This window comes from Odocoileus virginianus, chromosome 29, assembly GCF_023699985.2.
Source record: "Odocoileus virginianus isolate 20LAN1187 ecotype Illinois chromosome 29, Ovbor_1.2, whole genome shotgun sequence".
NCBI classification, from domain to species: domain Eukaryota; kingdom Metazoa; phylum Chordata; class Mammalia; order Artiodactyla; family Cervidae; genus Odocoileus; species Odocoileus virginianus.
Genome location: NC_069702.1, coordinates 27,874,836 through 27,895,147, shown reverse-complemented (window position 1 = coordinate 27,895,147; position 20,312 = coordinate 27,874,836).

Genomic DNA, 20,312 nt, shown 5'->3' with positions numbered 1-20,312 from the left:
AATGTATGGCAAAAACCACTACAATATTGTAAAGTAATTAGCCTCCAACTAATAAATATAAATGAAAAAAAATTTAAAAAAAAGAAACTTTATTTCTATGAACAGATGTCCAGAGCAAGACTGAATTTTCAGTATTTCTTGCTAATGCGCATTAAATAACGGTGACAGTCAACAAGAGGTGCATTACTCATGAGTCAGCATCTGTTCATTCATTCAAATGAGATTTCCAAGTGCTAACTACTAGTTTCAGCTCAGCAAACATTTATTGAATGCTGCCTGTGTGCCTGGCACTGCTGGGGTGTTGACACATCTGTATGTAGAATACATATATGGATAAGAGTCACACGCCATAGTATATACCCAGGAGATCCATGCCACAGAAAAGCCTCAAGTTTTTCCTTTAAAATAGGAAAACTAAAGGAGTTGTGGGGGGTGTTTGTATTCACAGCCTCTGAAGATATAAACATTACATTTAAGAGTCTGTTAACACGGTTTTGAGTCCATTCACCTTTGCTCAGTCAAGCTAGAAGTAAACACTATAAAAATCTAGAACATAGTACTTTTGTCCTGGTATCCAAGGGAATTTGAATTAAATGGCATATTTTCCTTTATAATTACAATCTTGACATTCTATTTTTTTCTTTAAGTTTGACTGAGATATAGTTGACATACAGTGCTGCATAAGTTTAAGGCGCATAATGATTTGGCTTCCATATATCATGAAATGATTACCACAAGAAGCTCAGTGAACATCCATCATCTCTTATACATACAAATTGAAGAAATATAAAAAATTTTTTTCTTGTGATAAGACTTAGGATTTATTTACTTTCTTAACAACTTTCATAGATAGTATATAGCAGTGTTAATTGTATTTATCATGTTGTTCATTACATCCCTTGTACTTATTTATCTTAAAAATGGAAGTTTGTACCTTTTGACTACCTTCATCCAATTTCCCCTGCCTTTACTCTCTGCAAACCTGGTTCTCTTTTTCTATGAGTTTTTGTTTATTTTTTTGGTTTGTTTTTGTACGATAATTGGTCTATAACACAGCTAGTTCATGCTACACAACACTGTGATTTGTATTTCTATTATATTTCAAAATGATCACAATAAGTCTGGTTATGATATGTCACTATACAAAGATGTTACATGGTTATTAGCAATATATAAATATATGTGTGTGATTATTTTAAATAGCTAATCTCCTAAATTCAAACTCATTTTAACAGCCCTGCATTTTTATCCACCATGTTTACTGTTTTCACATTACATTCTACACCATTTTCTTTTGTGTATCACTTAACTACTTATTGCTGATACAAATAATTTTATTACTCTGGTCTTTTAACCTTCCTACTAGCTTTGTACATTTGCCTGTACCAAGAGGTTTTCCCTTTCATAATTTTCATATTTCAAGTTGCAGCCTTTTCTTTTTCACCTAAGAAAAGTCATTGTAACATTTCTTGTAGACCTGGTTTGGTGGTACCTAACTGCTTTAGCTGTTGTTTGTAAAATTTTAGATCTCGCCATCAAGTCTGAATGGAAACCTTGCTAGGTATTCTCAGTTGTAGGATTTTTAATTTCATCACTTTAAAGATATCATGACACCCTCTTCTGGCCTGCAGAGTTTTTGCTGAAAAGTCAGCTGATAGCCTTGTGGGAACTCCATTGATGCTTTTAATACTCTTTCACTTTTTGTCATGTTAATTACAGTATACCTTGGTGTGTTCCTCTTTGGGACTCTCTGCTTCCTGGACCTGGATGTTTCCTGGGTTAGGGAAGTTTTCAGCTATTATGTCTTCAACTATATTCTCTATCCCTTTCTGCCTCTCTTCTCCTTCTGGAATCCCTGTAATTCAAATGTTAATATACTTGTTATCACAAAGGTCTCTTAAACTGTCCTCATTTATTTTTATTATTTTTTCTAGTCAGCTTTCTTCCATGATTTCCACTACTCTGTCTTCCAGTGCACTGATCCATTCTTCTGGATCATTATTTAATCTAGTGTATTTTTTACTTCAGTTATTGTTTTATTCATTTCTGGTTCTTCTTTATATTAATATTTTTATTTTATATTATAACTCTGTTTTTATCTTTATGTTAATCTTATTTATATTTATAACTCTCTGTTAAAAACTTCTAACTTCTCACTCTATGCATCCATTCTTCTCCCAAGTTCTTTGAACATCTTTAGGATCATTAACTTAAATAATCCATAGGGTAGATTGCCTATTTCCACCTCACCCAGGTTTATCCTGTTTCTTTGGTTAAAAGATATTCCTTAGTCACCTCATTTTGCCTAATTTGCTGCTTTTATTTCTACATATATGGTAGATTCATTATGTTTTCTGACCTTGGAGAAGTGGCTTTTTGTGAAGATGTCCTTTGCTTCCCCAAAATTCATTCCCCTCTGATCTCTAGGAGGTATCTGCTCTAGCAGGTGCCCCCAGTTTGGACTGCATGGGTTCTACAACTAGTGCCTTAGCTCCCAGGTAGGCAAAATAGTGGGCAAAAGGGCCAGTGCCTACTTGCTGGTGGGTGAGGCTGGTCCCACTGATGGGTGGAACCAGGTCACAGGGTCTCTGGCTGCAGGACCCTCGGTTTCCAGGGCTAGTGCCAGCATACTAGCATAGGGGGCTGGGTCCTGGGCTCTCTGGTGCACAGAGCCAGGTCGTGGGACAGCTGTGGGCCCAGGGGTCTTAAAGCATCAGGCTTTCTGGTCAGCAGAGCTTTCTCCTTGCCTGGCTAGTTACTTGGCCTGGAGTGTCCCAGCACTGATGCCAAAAGGCTGGTGGGTGGGGCTAGGTCCTGGCACTAACAAGCTTGAGGGAGGATTTCAAAACAGTGTTTGGCAGCACCGTGTCCGTGGGATAGAACAAGTTCCCAAAGATGGCTGCTACCAGGCTCTATGTCTCCAGGGTGAGATCCATTTGTCCCTCTCTGGGAGGCTCTCCAAGATCAGTGGGTGGTTCTGATTCAAGCTTCTTCCAAATGACTGATCCTGCCCTGGGTCTCACAGCATACGAGATTTTGTGTCTGCCTGTTAAGAGTGAAGTTCCCATTTCCCACAGCCCTCCGACTATCCAAAAGGAAGGTAAGTTACACATTCTAGGAGCTTATCTTCTGGGTGCAGGACCCCAGAGCTGAGGAGCCTGACATGAGACTCAGATCATTAGATCCTTGTCTCTCTTGATTTGGAAGGAAGCCCAGTTTTATACAAGTGTCTCTCCTCCATAATTGCAATAGTCCTGCATAAAATTTGCCATCACCCCTTTAACCTCTGTCCCTCTCTGATTGTGACAGTACTTTCACAGCTGATTTCTGCTCAGGCAGAAACAGCACATCTGAATATCCCAAATAACTAGAGTGGCCCAACTTGGAGCCTGTCTTTCTCCATAGCTTTCCGTATGCGCTCCAGCACTTTTTCCAGAGAATCAGTGGCAATAGGGAAGACCCAGAGGGATCGGGTGGAGAGGGAGGTGGGAGGGGGGACTGGGATGGGGAATACATGTAAATCCATGGCTAATTCATATCAATGTATAACACAAACTACTGTAATGATGTAAAGTAATTAGCCTCCAACTAATAAAAATTAAAAAAAAAAAAAAAAACTGCCACTGTGCTCCTCTGCAGTTATAATTGTCCTCCCTTTTGTGGGTTGCCCACCCTAGGACTTGACTATACCATGTTTTTGCCTTCCTACCTATCTTCTTTTGGTTTCCTTTTTAGATCTTTAGTTGTATAACATCTTTTCTGCTCGTCTTCTGATTTTTCCATTGATAGGTATTCTACAAATAGCTGTAAGTTTGGCGTGCCCACGGGAGGAGGTGAGCTCAGGGCTCTCCTTGTCTACTCTCTTGGCCACTCCTCCCCTTGACATTTTATTTTGAATCAATGCATTTATGAAAGAATTGTGCTTTCTCTGTCAACATCAGTTTACCTCTGGCAGATATTTACAATATCAAACTTTTTTTAAAAGATATTTTTCCATGCTTGCTGATAGAAATAGCAGTGGAAAGTGTCACTTCCCCCTTACAGGTTGAAGTTATTAGACTAGTTACCAATATATGTGAAAAATGGCATATTGCTGAACTAATTGTTGAATCTGAGTAATCCACGTCTCAACAAGTACACTATTTTCTTTCAAAATCATGAGACTATTCATATTTAGCTTCCAAAATCTCATTAGACTGTCTCCTTTTGGCAACCAAGTTGCTTAACAATAAATAATTCATCAACCTCAAGAGGCTAAGAAAATTTTGAAAGGTATTCTGGTTTAACAAAAGTGAAATGGTTTAGTGTATAAAATGTACCAGGGAACTAATAATAGGTGAAAAGTTCATATTTGTACTTCGGAAGGATTCTTGATGAATAATACAATAGCATTTCAATTGCATTATGTAAAATGTTTGTTGGATCACATCACCTTTTTTACCCACTAACTATAGCACATGAATTTTTTGATATATGTACTGTCTAAAGTTAATCAGATTAGCTTCTCTTTAGTATATTTCTTATATCTCTAAAACTTGCTCATCGAGAGTAAAGATTCAATTATGTAAAGATCTATGTCTTCATAATATCTCCTCTCAAATAGTTGCTACTGTCTGGAATATATTATTGGGAAAGATTATATGATACTCTTTCTTAGAGCTCTTTAAGAAGAAAATTTTTCTGCAGTCATTTACAATAGCCATACGAACAAGCACTAGCCTGAATTTCCCTTTCTCCCTCCTTGTCTCCCTCCCTACTTTCCTCTTTAACTTCCTGTCCTCCTGCCTTTCCTTCATTTCTTTTCTTTTATCTTTCCTCTTACTTTTCTCTCTTCAAAGATATTGTGTACATATTATATGAAAGATATCACGCTGGATGCTGGGAATAAAAAGATGAGTAAGTCATGACCCCATAATATTCTGTTGTGGTACATTATAATAATTACAAAAGAATCAATGACATAATGTAGATTATGTCACAATATGTCATTTATGATCGATAAAGAAAACACTAAAACACTATTGAGACATGCAGGACCATACAACAGATGCTCTGGAGGCCTGGTATTTAATTGCAATTTTCTGATTCCATTTGTCTGAGTTCTGTGAGGATCCATTAACCCAAAACTGACTGGGAAATCTCATCAAGATTAATTGGTCCCTAGGGCTAAATGAGAAATCAATAGCTATAATGCTTCTACAATTTCATTTTATAGATTTTTAAACAGCCAGATCTCCCCCATTCTCTTTCTCACATTACCTCCCATGTTCCCATGCATTCAGTTCCAACCCAGAGGCCACTGTCCTTCTCCTTTTATTCTTTAATTCTTTCTGAGTTGCACAGCAGGCATGCGGAGGAGGAAGACAGAAAACAGAAAACTTTTCAGTGTGAGCATCGAGCTGTCAGCCTGTTTCTGCCATATCCCTCTGATCCACTCCTCCCCCACTAGCTCCAGTATGACACCACTGATCTACCAAGTGCCAAAAAGGGAAAGAAAACCCACAATACAAGATGGTCTCCCCAATTAATGACAAAACCCTTTTATGCCTGTACAATTCACTGAGAACATAAAGAAAGTCTTTGCAAGGCAACTTTCCAAGAGAACCTCACAGCCTAGTCCCAAGCAGAAGAAACAGGAACATGAGACAATATCTGAGAGGCGCTGAGCAGGTATCCATGTCTAATATGCTTCACATACATACATGGAGTTCACCTCAACCTACAAGGTAGCTACATGATTACTCCCCATTTTACAGTTAAGAAAAATAAGGCACGGAAAAATCCTAGACGCCAGAGCTACAAAAACATCTCAAGCAGCACTCTAGAACTCCTATCTTCCTCACCTCCATCCAATATTCACTCTACCAGAGTAGCCTCTCTAAACCCTGGCAGAGCGTGAAGTCAGCTCCATGACCTCTGTCAGATTTTTTTGACAATTTTTTAAAATTTTTCAGAAGGCAAAAATTTATAATAATATTATAAATATCTGCAGGATACCAGAGGACCTCTTATAGAAGGTCCTTACGATGGGTTGCCCTTTTGTACAGAGGAGGGTGTCAGAATCATTAATATGGCAGGTATAATTGTTCCAAAAATTAGGCCAAAATTCTGCTAACTTTTGAGAAAATATGATAATGTGAAATAGTTATAAATGCCAGTTTCTTAGTTCTCCAACTCTCTGCACCGACTGGATTTGGGTCATCTGAGAATAATTTTTACTGTTGTATCAACACGGAAATGAAGACAGAAACTTGGTAAAGCTATTCTCAGCCTGGTAATTGAGGAGTTAAACTGTAGAACTGACACTCCACCATTTGGTAATCCTCCCACCACATATTTAGCTTTGGCTATAAAATCTGTGAAGCCTCCTTCCGGAAGTCAGGTTTTCTTGTACTACCATAATTGGTTAAGTATGTATTATGGTGTACTTAATAACTTCGTTTATTAGACCCTTCGTTATTTAGCCCCTTCGTTTCCATAGCAAATGGCACCCACATCCTTGCTATTAATCTTCTGAATTGTGAATAAGATGCACTAGCCCGGTGGCTTAGTGGTAAAGAATCTGCCTGCAATGCAGGAGACCTGGGTTTGATCCATGTGTCGGGAAGATCCCCTGGAGAAGGGAATGGCTAACCACTCCAGTATTCTTGCCTGGAGAATCCCATGGACAGAGGAGCCTGGTGGGCTACAGTCTACGGGGTCGCAAAGAGTTGGATAGGACTGAGCAACTAACACTTTCACTTTCAGGCTGTCATAAACCTGGATCTTCAAATAACTCACTCTGTGGATGAGATGCTGCTGCTGCGGCTAAGTCACTTCAGTCGTGCCCGACTCTGTGCGACCCCATAGACGGCAGCCCACCAGGCTCCGATCCCTGGGATTCTCCAGGCGAGAACCCTGGAGTGGGTTGCCATTTCCTTCTCCGTATGAGATGCTATCTACTCTCTAATGAAATGACAAGACAGAATTGTGTTGGAAAGAGACCACCCATAGATACACCCTAAATTATGCAGATGAACATTTTGAAATTCAGTGGTAAGTTAGGAAAGTGTCCTCTAGTGGACTTCCTATGTTTACATAGGCAAAGCTCACTATTGTGTTCCAAAGCAAAATGGAGGCCTGCTGCAATTTTTCTTGCAACTAACTTATTACAAGTCAATCACCGCTGGTAAAATAAGGGTAACTTTGTTATATGTTGGACAAAAATGCTTCAGAATTCACAATTAATTGCAGAAATAACTAACATATGTAGTCATCTGGAAAGGGTTCACATTATAAAAACTGCCAACACAGAAAATTTACTTGGCCATACTACATTTTGATACACTAAACTTCCAAGTATGACTTTAGAACATTCATGTTAAAGTCAGAGTTCTGTTCCATCTTCAGATAAATCATCTGAAGTTCAACCAGAAGCCTGAAATCCAGTTGCATCAGAAGCAAAAGCAACTGACTTATTTGCCTACAAATTCATTAGCTTTGTATACTATAAGCAAAATAAATGCATGACATGCAACAGAAATACTTTTAGTCAGTGCAATTGAGTAGTTAGCTGATTGATTATATACGTAGTTAACTTAGGCAACAACAAAAATTAGAGGTATTATGAATATTTTGTGTTAAATAAATATGTATTCAAGTTCTAATCTTTTGATGTGAGAAGAAAGCTACTCCCTTGAGAACATATCCACTGATGGGAATTCCATCTGGCCTTCTCTGTGTAAACCACATCCGTAACATTGATTAGCATTTCCAGTTTTCGTTTTTTAAAAGGTTCAAGAATTTAAATTCTTCAGTGAAGCAAAAACATGTTAAATCCTTTTAGATTTCCACGGCTTTATAATCTTTTCTAAATATCTTGCTGACACCTAATTTGACATCATTTTCAGCTGTTTCTCTTTCTTTATTGGGACATTCCAGAGCATGAATTTAATTTTCATACAAATATCTCACTTCTTTTTCCAATCATATTGTATTGATTTACATAGATATTTAATTAAATTCTCTCATTATAATATTAAATACTACTGGCATACAATGTTTTGGAATAAACAAAACTATCCTTCAACAAGTGGAAGCTATAGTACATTTATAAAAATGTAACAGAATAAATTACAGGTCATAAGCACTCAAGAAGGCTACAGGATTGAGACTATACATTTCATAGGGAATGGAGAATGTTGGTTACTGTATAAAATGTATCAAATGAAAGTAAGTTAAGTGGAACTTAATTTGGAGTAGGTAAAATAGTTGAGGGCAACAATATGTTGTGAGAATGTACTAATAAATTGCAATAGGTCTTATGAAAATGTATATACATTTCAGTTATTTCTTATTATATAAAATAGTTCAGAGAATAATTTTGTCCATGAATTTAAAAAATTTCAACTATCAAGGCAAACCTAGAAAGATATTTATTATTTCAGCTCAGGAAATCCATAACGTGAAAGCAAGCAGTGCCAGGATTCTCTTAATCTTCATTCATGTTTATCAAAAACTGCTGTAGCACCAGGTATTTGAATTTAAAATTTTTCATTTACTGCCAGATTCATATTATGCCCTTTTATATCTGACATTTTAATCTGTTTTCTATACCCACTAGCTTTAACTACCCTCTTTCTTTGGTCAAAAGATTATCTTCACTATTCTATTGTTTACTAGATGGAGAATATGCAATAAATATTCCATTTTTATTCTCCTCATATCTACTGTTAAACAAGGATGAACATTCATAATCAAATTTAATGTTTTCTTATATCTAGAGTGTATAGATGTTTATGACTTTCCCCAGAACATGTCAACAAGTTGAGAAATCTTTTACTTTCCTGATTTGTTCTTTAATTTTTTTTCACATTCAATATTTGAGGAGAATGAATACTCTTGTATAATGTCTCTGTTCACTATCAAGTCTCATATACCATTACTTGTTCCTGGAGTCATTACGCTTCTTTCTGGAGCACATTTTTGAGTCTTTTAATAGTTATCATTCATTTTATGCCTGAAATGTGCTGTCTTTACTTCTCAAAAACGTAAGTACACTCCAAAGCCTAGTATAATGCCTGGCACATAAAAGATGTTTATTACATATTTGTCCAATGTGAGAATGAGCAAATGAACATGGAAGTATGTTATGTGTATATGTATACTTGTTACAAACACTCTGCCAGGTAGGCATTCTCTCCATTTATGAAGGAGGAAACAGCTTCAGAGAGGTTACTAAAACTTGCCCAAGGTCATATCACTAGTAAAGTTTAAACATTTGGATTCAAGTCTATGCCTATCCAACATCAAATTGCATATTTTGTCAAATTCTTCGGTTCTTGAACCTAGGAAATGAAGGATCTCACAATAGAAAAAGTGATATTGAGGTGAATGAAGATGATACATTTATGGATGAAAATATACAAAGAGAGACCTTTGTCTCCTTTCTTATTTTCACCATTCCCCTGTTTGCTTTCATTTTATACTTACCCTCCACTTCCACTACCAAAGAAATGACCAAAGTACCATAGCATTGACAAGCCTAGAACTCAAAGAGTAGAATTAATATAGCTTGTATTGGAAAAGACAATCAAAAGGTGAGACAAGACATTGAACAGGAAATAAGAAAGGAAGATTCAGAGATTATGAACACATGGATTCATAGATATTTTTATAATAAAAAGCATCTTAGATTCAATCACTGCTTTGTAGAAAGTTATGTAACAAATACTAAATGTAGTATTTTCAGATTTCTGCAGAAGTGTTCCTTTAAAGTATTTTATATTCAATATTTTTTTCACTACAATTTAAGATTGAAAAATGATGATTAGGTGAATGCACTAAAATAACCCCATTGAAATTGAGATTATTTTTAGATTGCAAACTTGTTAGAGATACTGTCCTTAGCTGACTTTCTTACTATAATTCATTGTACTAAGATCCAAACTTTAAAAACTCTAGAAATCTTGGATTTATTATACACTACATTTAAGTTTCAAACACTTGAAACATTAATTCCATTTATAATGGAGAAACTTCTGCAAGTGACTATACTGCTTAAATTGCAGTGGGAATAAAAACAGGGCAAAAAGTAGTAAACATAAATAAAATAGAATATCTTTTTGAGATATGGATGTTGTGGTCAGGTTACAGAAGTAATTTTTTTTTTTTAATTAAGAGCTTAGAAATATTTTTCCTACGTTCCACCAATATAACCTGTCTTGGTTACATTTGAGAGTCAGCTTAGTGTTTTCTACGTTTTCTAAGATAAAATGTCTCTGCTTTAATATGCTGTCTAGGTTGGTCATAGCTTTTCTGCCAAGGAGCAAGTGTCTTTTAATTTCCTGGCCACAGTCACCATCTGCAGTGATTTTGGAGCCCCCCAAAATAAAGCCACTGTTTCCATTGTTTCTCCGTTTATTTGCCATGAAGTGATGAGACTGGATGCTGTGATCTTAGTTTTCTGAATGTTGAGTTTTAAGCCAACTTTTTCACTCTCCTCTTTCACTTTTATCAAGAGGCTTTTTAGTTTCTTTACTTTGCCAACATAGGTCCATCTAGTCAAAGCTATGCTTTTTCCAGTAGTCATGTACAGATTTGAGAGTTGGACTATAAAGAAAGCTGAGCACTGAAGAAATGATGCTTCGGAACTGTGGTGATGGAGAAGATTCTTGAGAGTCGCTTGGACTGCAAGGAGATCAAACCAGTCAATTCTAAAGAAAATCAGTCCTGAATATTCATTGGAAGGACTGATGCTGAAGCTAAAACTCCAATACTTTGGCCACCTGAGGAGAAGAACTGACTCATTGGAAAAGACCCTGATGCTGGGAAAGATTGAAGGCAGGAGGAGAAAGGGATGACAGAGATGAGATATTTAGATGACATCACCGACTTGATGGACATGAGTTTGAGCAAGCTCCAGGAGTTGGTGATGGACAGAGAAGCCTAGCGTTCTGCAGTCCTTAGGGCTGCAAAGAATCAGACATGACTGAGAGACTGCACTGAACTGAACTGAGGATAAAATGTAATTGATTTCCAAAAAAGTGTTTCTGATTTTTCCCAACATATGAATGAAAATAAATGATTTATGGATTCAACTTGAGAGCTAGAAAAAAAAAATTTTGTAAAATAGGAAGAAGTAATTCTTAAGTAAAAAATCAGAAGTTAGTGTAAGCTAATTGAAGAGAAAAAAAAACAATCAAATTAAGTCATAGTTATCTAAAGGTGTGCCTGTTCAAAGCCTATAAGAAATCTGCTTGAGTCATGGGTTCTTTCTCCTGTTTGATGTTTGATGTGTTTCTGTCTTGATATTTTATGTTTTTTTCTCACTTGGGTGATACTTCAGTTTACCAATTACTTGCCACTTAAACAAGAGATTTGGCTCTTTTAATTAAATGCTGCTTGTTAAAATAAGAATGACAGGGGTATATCTGATTTGGGATGTTCCAATAAAGACATCATTTCTCAGGAGGACTATATTTGCATTGGGGATAGCACTTGGCTTCATCCATAGAAATCTGACTATACTGGTTTAATGAAATAGAGTCTTGAGTTGGGCTCCCTAGAAACTTATTCAGAGATGGAGAGTTGCACTTGGAAGATACATTGGGAAGCCCTCTCAGGACACACAGCTATAAGACAGCGAGGAAGGCAGAAATGGGCAGAGAAGAAACAGATGTACAGTGTTCTACAGCCAAGGCCTGAGCTAGTCCCACAGCAAGTTCTGCAGCTATAATGACCTCTCAGATTGTCCCAAATTGAGGCAAAGAGCTTGGGCTTTTGTGTGCCCACATCAGATAGTCACTGACCGACGGTCACACCCTTTGAAGTAACATAGTCTTAGACACAATCTTCCTTCCAGCCAAGAGCTATTCCCAGTGAGGGGCATATACATGAGTAATCAATAACTGTACTTATTAGCAGATGGTGATAGGCATGACACCCTAAGGAGGCGCTCTGGGCGAAATGTCACAGTATATAGTGCAGGAGTGTATGCCCAACCGGGAACAGCTTTTCCAAGATGCCAGCTGCTCTCATTCTTAGGGGAAACATAAAAAGAGAGTTAGCAAGGATAGGAACTGTATTTCAAGCGGGTGCTTGATTTCCAACCAGCAATCAGCATTTATCATTCTCCTCTTCGCTCCTCTTAATCTAGATTCCCTTACTTCCAGCTAGCACCTTTGCTGGTGAAGCAACCCACAGCCTCAGTCCCTGAGGTGTCCGAGCTCCAGGTTACCATGCCCATGTGTTAGGCCATAGCAACTGTTTTATTGACTGTTCCTTCTTAAAATGGGCATGGGGCACCAACAGACGTCTCAGTGGATTAGCTTAGCACCGAACATGTTCTTCCCTGCCCCCCAATTCATGCCGAGCCGTGATTGGACCACATGGCTCACCTAGGGCGCCAGGTCTCACTCTCTGAAGCTCGAAGTCTGAGGGAAAGATGAAACTGTGGAACTGGGTAGCTGTTTCTAAGTATCACTGTATTCCTGAAGAGAGATAATGAGAGATACAGAGTGATAAATTAAAACAAGGCAAAATGCAAAAGCCAGAGTGTGTTCTAATGCCATTTATTAAAACCCATAATCTCTTGTAGCTGAGGGAAAGAATTGGGAAGAGTCTCAGGACAGCTGTAAGAGTAACAGAGCTTCACTGGGAGGCTGAATTCTCAGCGCTAACAGGCCCTGCATGTCAAGGCCAAAACCATGCAGGAGAAGGAAATCGAGACTTGGATTGGAGAAATCTGGGTGGATGCACTGAGATCAATAACCTCCCAAACACCCATGGACATGCTGGACCTGCATAAACAGTCAACTCCATCTTATACAAAGATATTGCTTTAAAGCCCATTGCTTAATATTGTACACAAGTCTCAAACAAAACAGGAGTCTTACAAGATAATGCTTGTCCCCTCAAGATCTATCCTCATATCATTTCCTGTCAACCAAGCCAATAACAAGGATAAAACCCCAGCCTAGCCCAATTTAAAATAATATCTGGCTAACACATCTTGGAAGGAACTTGGGAAATTAAGCAATGAACTGTCTCTTGGTGGTTCTAGATCAAGGAAGTGAAATATTAAATTGGATAAGAGAGACTCAATTGTCATAAAATTGTCATAATACAGAACTTAATAACACAGGCAAAGACTCTGGGACTTACAGTTACTACTTTACCAGCATGGCTCTTGAAAACTTGAAAACAGCAATGGCTGTCTATCAGGAAATTATAAATGGCAGAACTATTATGCTATATGGTAAATAAATGGATAAAATTGCTCAGTAAAGTGGACAGGAGAGAATAGATATGTTAGAATAGGAAAAAGGAGTCCATAATGGTGGTGGCTAAAAGACAAAGAAAGGGAAAAGCCCTTGAAAATAGAACAAAGGAAGGTCGAAGAAAAGAGCCTCAGGTAAAACAAACAGCCCTCCTGGCTAGCACAATCTACATAGGGCAGGCTCAGGGAGAGGATAAATAACATATAAAAAGAGGAGACAAAATTAGCCACTGGCTTCTCTTCTCTTCTCTTTGAGTCTTCTGGGTCAGCCAGCCCTCACACCTCAAGGATGTATTTTCCTTTGCTTGACAAATAAAACTGAGCTGTTTACACCGATCCATCCATTGCTTCAAATTTTTGCTGCAGCGAGACAACCAAGAAAATTACAAACTCCCACCCCATCCCCCCAAGATATACTACAAAATGCTAGAAAATCCACTGGCCAAATATTTGATATGTTTTGCTGCAGGAGCAGAGAAAACATCACTTACCAAAGGGGTAAGGAAAGCAGTGGTGAGAGGGGCACATAGCATTGTTGATAAGTTCCGTGGTGGTACCCTGTGCAGGATAGGAGCAAGGATAGGAGATGATGTCATAGAACCAAGCTCCAATAATAATAGAGTCCAGATGGTGGTACCTTCACCATGAGAAGTAAAGTGGGTGCAATTATTACAATGAGAAGCAAGGTTAAAGTAGTAGCCAGGACTGACCCCAATTAGGGAGAACTATGTGTTTAATAGCTTCAGTCATCTCTGACTCTTTGCGACCCTGTGGACTGTAGCCCACCAGGCTCCTCTCTCCATGGGGTTCCCCAAGCAAGAATACTGGAGTGGGTTGCCATGCCCTCCTCCAGGGGACCTTCCTGACCCAGGGATCCAACCTGCATCTTTTACATCTCCTGCATTGGCAGGCAGGTTCTTTACCACAAATGCTATTTGGGAAGCCCATGAAGAACTATGCAGATAAAAATGTATGGTCTTCCTAGAAGCATGATGGATAGGCAGCCAACACACATCGCTTAATGACATGAAACTGAGGAAGAATGGTTAGGAAGTTGACAGAAGCTGTTCAAGAAAAAAAAATACCCACAATCCCTGGGCTGTTATCCAGATTTGAGCTGGTTTCCAGAGTCAAAACTCTCTGGCATCAAGAGAAGCCAGATCCCTATGAGGACAGATCCTGAGAGAAGAAGTGCCTAGGACATTTATTTGTGTAACTATGAATTGGGGAAAGGATAATAGTTGTTTCAAATTCTGTTAGATATGGGGTCTCAGTTGATATTGATATCCAGATATCCAAAGTGCTACCATACCCTGATCATTACTTGTGTGCTAAGTAATGGAGTGGCCCAGATTCAACTCATAATGGGTCTGCAGGATCCACAGTCCCATTTGGTAGACATTGCCTTGAACCACTCTGGTCCCTGTCAAAGCTACTCTTCTAGGAATTCACATGCAGAACATTTTTTATCAACTCTTACTTCCTAGGTTTGTTACCTAAGGGAGTTCCGTTCTACCCATTCTCTTGACTAATTAGGTATTTATTTTGGGTCCCTCATAGTGTTACCAAGTCCAAGCTTGCTCTGCTCACCTCATGAAGGTCAATGAATCAGACTCGAGTTGTTGAGGCAAGGAATAAGACTTTATTCAGAGAGTCAGCTGACTGAGAAGATGGCAGACTAATGCCTATAAATAACCATCTTATCAGGGTCTGGATGCCAGATTCCTTTATAGATCAGAGACGGGGAGAGGTGAGGAAACAAAGTAAAAAAGGCCATTAATCTTGCAAATATCTCCTAGAATGGTGACCTTCAGGCAGGGGGATGTGTTAATTTCTTTCTTCCTGTCACCTACAGGTGGGTAGAGTTCTGAACAAAGGAACTTAATAAGCAAAGGGGCAGGATTCTCAGATGCAGGCCACTACCAATGATTATAATAACAAAAGCAAGTAAAAGAAACAGGTTCATTATAGAGTCAGAATTGGCTTTTTCCTGCCCTCCCAAGTGGTTCAATGGTAAAGAATCTGCCTGCAATGCAGGAGATGCCGGTTCGATTCCTGGGTCAGGAAGATCCCCTGGAGGAGGAAATGATAACCCACTCCATGGCTCCTCTGGTGGCTCAGACAATAAAGAATCTGCCTGCAATGCCAGAGACCTGGGTTTGATCCCTGGATCAGGAAGATCCACTGGAGAAGGGAATGGCTACCCACTCCAGTATTCTTGCCTGGAGAATCCTATGGACAGAGGAGCCTGGTGGGCTACAACCCAAGAGGTCACAAAGAGTCGGACATGACTGAGTGACCTTCAGTTTCTGCAACAATAGGATCCAAGAGTGCCGTGTTTACTTTTCCTCCATAATCCTATAGAAGCCTGATTCCTTTGGAAATCCTCAGTCCTAGTTTATCCTGATCTAGTCTTCACAACAGTCATCAGTTGGTTCCAGGGCGTATATGTACTTGGTCAATGTACATTGTTCTACACTGATTCTGACAGGACCCCTATGGGCATCGGGAATTGCTGCCAGAGCCAAGAAAGAGCTGATTTCAAAATTACTACCATCCACTCAGGGGTCCATCTGCCACTGCTTTGGAGAGATCATACCCTGGTATCTCATCAACCATGCTTATTTCCCTGATCTCCAGGGTCACCAACACTTTCACACACACCACATATGTGCACACACACATGCACGTGCACACACACACACACATGCCCACACACAAAACAATAAAGGCATTTAGTGCATTTGCTGACAAATGCCCTAATTTTTACTTTGTTTGATGTCAATGATGAGATAAGCCTCCCAAAGCTCACATTTAATTTCACCTTCACTTAGAAAGTTTGCACAGATTAAGGAAGGAAGTGAAATATGCATGTGTTCTAAGTCACTTCAATAATATCCAACTCTTTATGACCCTATGGACTGCCTTCCAGGCTCCTCTGTCCATGGGATTCTCCAGGTAAGAATACTGGAGTGGGTTGCCATGCCCTCCTCCAGGGAATCTTCCCAAGTCAGGGACAGAACTCACATCCCTTGTCTCCTGCATTGGTAGATGGTTTCTTTACTACTAGCACCTCCTGGGAAGCCCCAAGGGATATATAAACATATTTAAACCTAGAGAGGCATTAAGCTCTAAGTCCAATCATAGTCTTTTTAAGAGTAGACTAACTTCCTATATGAATATTAGCATTTATGAACATATTTGAGAGCAGAGGAAAAGGATGATAAAAAGGGTAGCCTGGAATTCCAGAAGAGAGACGCTTAGAGTGAAGCAGAATATAATACACTTGTATTCTTTCCTAACAAAGAGTGAATGTCTCAAAAAATGAAAGCAACCTTCATAAGCAGAGTGCTTAGATGTCTTGTCCCACTGCTTCCATAACTGCCCTATTCCAGTGAACTTTATGAACCACTGGCTAACTGTCGTCTAAAAAGATTTCCTCTGTTGTCTAATTCATAATGTTTGAGTTCCAAGGATGCCTTTACACAGGAGTCTTCCTTATGGTTAATTCCTTGAGGAGTTAATTTTGCTTAATTCTAACATCACATAAAGACAGCTATGCCCTGTAAATAAGTTCTTTTAAAGCGTCTTCTTAAATGAAGGGATTCTCTGTAGGGCCTTACTGTCACTAATTGCTTCCCACTTGTAATCATCTTTGAAGGAAACATCTGCCCTTACCCTCAGGGTGAGTGCTTGGTCTCTCACAGCACTCATTTCCCTCTTATTTATTTAGGATTGTGGTGGTACTTCACCATACCTTTTCCCCTGCCTGGGGTAAAACTCATATAATTTAATCAGTAACCGTCAGTGTTGGTTCACTCACTTCCTAGATTTCTATTTGTCTTGCTGGTGTTGGTTGTAATCATTTGTAAGCATTTTGCTTACACTGATTTTTTTCTTTATTTTAAATAGAAATTTCAAGTGAATAACAACCAAGTCATAGTCTGTCCTCTTATTATTCTAAAATCTGAGAAAAATAAACTTGCTACATCTGTGTAACTTTGTTAGCCATAGCAGCCAAATGATAGGATACTGAAAATTAACTTTGTGTGTAATTGTTATAGAATAGTTAATGTGGAAATAAACCAGAGTTCTCGAATTCACATTTTACTGGTAGTTAACAAAACCAAATTAAAAGGAGGTAAGATTTATAATCACTGATATTGATAGTTTAAGTTCATTAGAGACTAATGAATTTTAAAGCTAATTCAAATAGCACATTTTATGTATACCAAACCCATGTCTTGAGAGGCATTAAGGAAAAAAACAAAAAAGCATTTTAAAAGAGGAATATGACTTAATCTTCAAAATTAAGTCATTTGTCTTGACCATTTAAACCTTCTTTTAAGTAATGCTGCTTAACAACAACAACAAAAATTACCTCCTGTTCGTGTGTGGATGATTTTCTACCTTAAAAACTAAAATAGGGCTGCTGTATGATCCAGCAATCCTACTCCTGGGCATATAACTGGAGAAAACCATAATTTGAAAAGATACATGCACCCCAGTATTCACAGCAGCACTACTTAAAGTAGCCAAGACATGAAAGCAACCAAAGTAACCTAAGTGTACATCTTCAGATGAATGGATAAAGAAGCTGTGGTATACACACACACACACACACACACACACACACACACACACACACAATGGAATATTACTCAGCTCTAAAGAAGAATGAAATAATGCCATTTGCAGCAACAAGGATAGACCTGGAGATTATCACACTAAGTAAATTAGAGAGAGACAAATACCATATGATATCACTTATATCACGATGAAGAAAATGATACAAATGAACCTATTTATAAAACAGAAATGAACTCACAGACTTAGAAAACAAGCTTATGGTTACCAAAGGGGAAAGGCAGGGGTAGGGATGGGAATTTGGAATTGATATATACACAGTCTATATTTAAAATATGAGAGAAATGAGCTTCCCTGGTGGCACAGATGGTAAAGAACCCACAGGCAATACGGGAGACCTGGGTTTGAGCATTGGGCTGGGAAGACCCCCTGGAAGAGGGTGTGGCAACCCACTCCAGTATTCTTGCCTGGAGAATCCCCACAGCCAGAGGAGCCTGGCAGGCCACAGTCCATAGGGTCTCAAAGAGTCGGACATGACTGAGCGACTAAGCACACATATATTTAAAATAGATAACCAATAAGGACCTACTATATAGCATGCAGAACTCTGCCCAATATTCTGTAATAACCTAAATGGGAAAGGAATTTCAAAAAGAATGGATATATGTATAACTGAATCACTTTGTTGTATACCTGAAACTAACATACCATCATAAATCAACTACAGTCCAATATAAAATAAAAATTTTAAAAATACACTCAGATGTACGAGTTGAATTAATCATAACCTTTATTCTCACCAGTGGTCTATGTGTGACCCCCCCTTGGTACACATGTATGAATGCATTTCTAATAATAATAGGTCTTTGTACCCCAACATCCATCATGAGAACTAGAATTTTAACATAAACTTACATCTTCCTGTGATTCTCCTTCATCCTGTCCACATCAATTTTCACTCAAGGTAACTATTATCCTGAATCCTGTGTGTATCATTCCCTTGCTTTTCTGAAAATAAAGTTATATTTTATAAATATTCCTAAATCTATACATATTACTCATTTTGTTGTTCTTTAATTTTACAAGTATATTGCATTGTGTACAATGTTCTAGAATTTTCTTTTGTACTAAATATTATATTGTATACTATACAAACATCCACCCATGTTATTGGTTGTAGATGGAACCTTTCACTTTATGCTTTATAACTTTTTTAAACTTTTATTTTTTACTTTTTTTAATCTTCTTATAATTTTCTGGATAAAATAAATGGAGAGTATATATCAGCTGCACACATTTACATAGCATTAACAATGTTAATATTAAATTCAAATGAGGCCAGTCCAAAAAGACAGTGAATATTATACCTCCACTCTGAGCGGAAAGAACAAGACAAGAGTCTTTAAGAAAGCGGTTTTGTTTCAAAACTAGAAATTAATGAACCTAAGGTTTTACCAGTATTTGAAAATAGGAGATTAAGGTTTTTTTAAATGTACCTGAAGGATTATATCATCACCAGGGTATTTTAGCTTTATGGTAAACTTTTGATTAAAACAGTGTAACCAAGCTAAGCGTCTTGCTATGCCTATTCTAGGTTGGTATAAGCCCATGGTGTAAGTCCTCAGTGCGGGTGGTGAGAGGATCTCTGTTATGTAAACAGTAAGTGGTCAGCTTCTCGAATGGCACCTGGAAGTTTGAATAATGTCACTTTCCTATACCCATATCATGCTCCCCAGGTGGCTCAGAGGTAAACAATCTGCCTGCCAAGCAGGAGAACAGGTTTGATCCCTGGGTTGGGAAGATCTCGTGGAAGAAGAAATGGCAACCCACTCCAGTATGCTTGCCTGGAAAATCCCATGGACAGAGGAGTCTTGCAGGCAACAGTCCATGGGCTCACAAAGAATCAGACATGACTTGGTGATTAAACAGCAGCAGCAGCCTACACCCACACCCTTGACAGCACCCTTCCACAGTGATGCGGGGCTTGACCACGTGACATGCTTCAACCAAAGGGAAATAACAAAGCTTGACTCAAACAGATCCTTGAAAAAAGTACGTGCATCTTTCTTTTTCCTTTCTCAGAACTCTGTTTCTGCCATGCCTGATGGAGGGATGCAAGAGATACACGAGGGGTCATCCCAGCCAAGTCTCTCCCAGATCAACCAGCTCCAGCCAAACTAGTATCTAATTTCAGACCTATGAGCAAGCCTACTGGGCATCAGACAAGCCCAGCCCAGATCATCAGAGCCCACCTGCCTACTTCCAACCTGGTCAGAAAAATTAAATGGCTACTGTTGTTTGTAATTTCTAACCAACATGCTCTCAAAGTTGTCTTCTTATTGATAGGTTCACGAATATGGCAGTTGCTAGACAATGGTCTCTCTCTCCCAACCTCCACCCCTGCTTCTTGGACAAGTATTCAGGATAGTTTTATAAACCTCCAGGCTCACATATTCTTCACTTATTT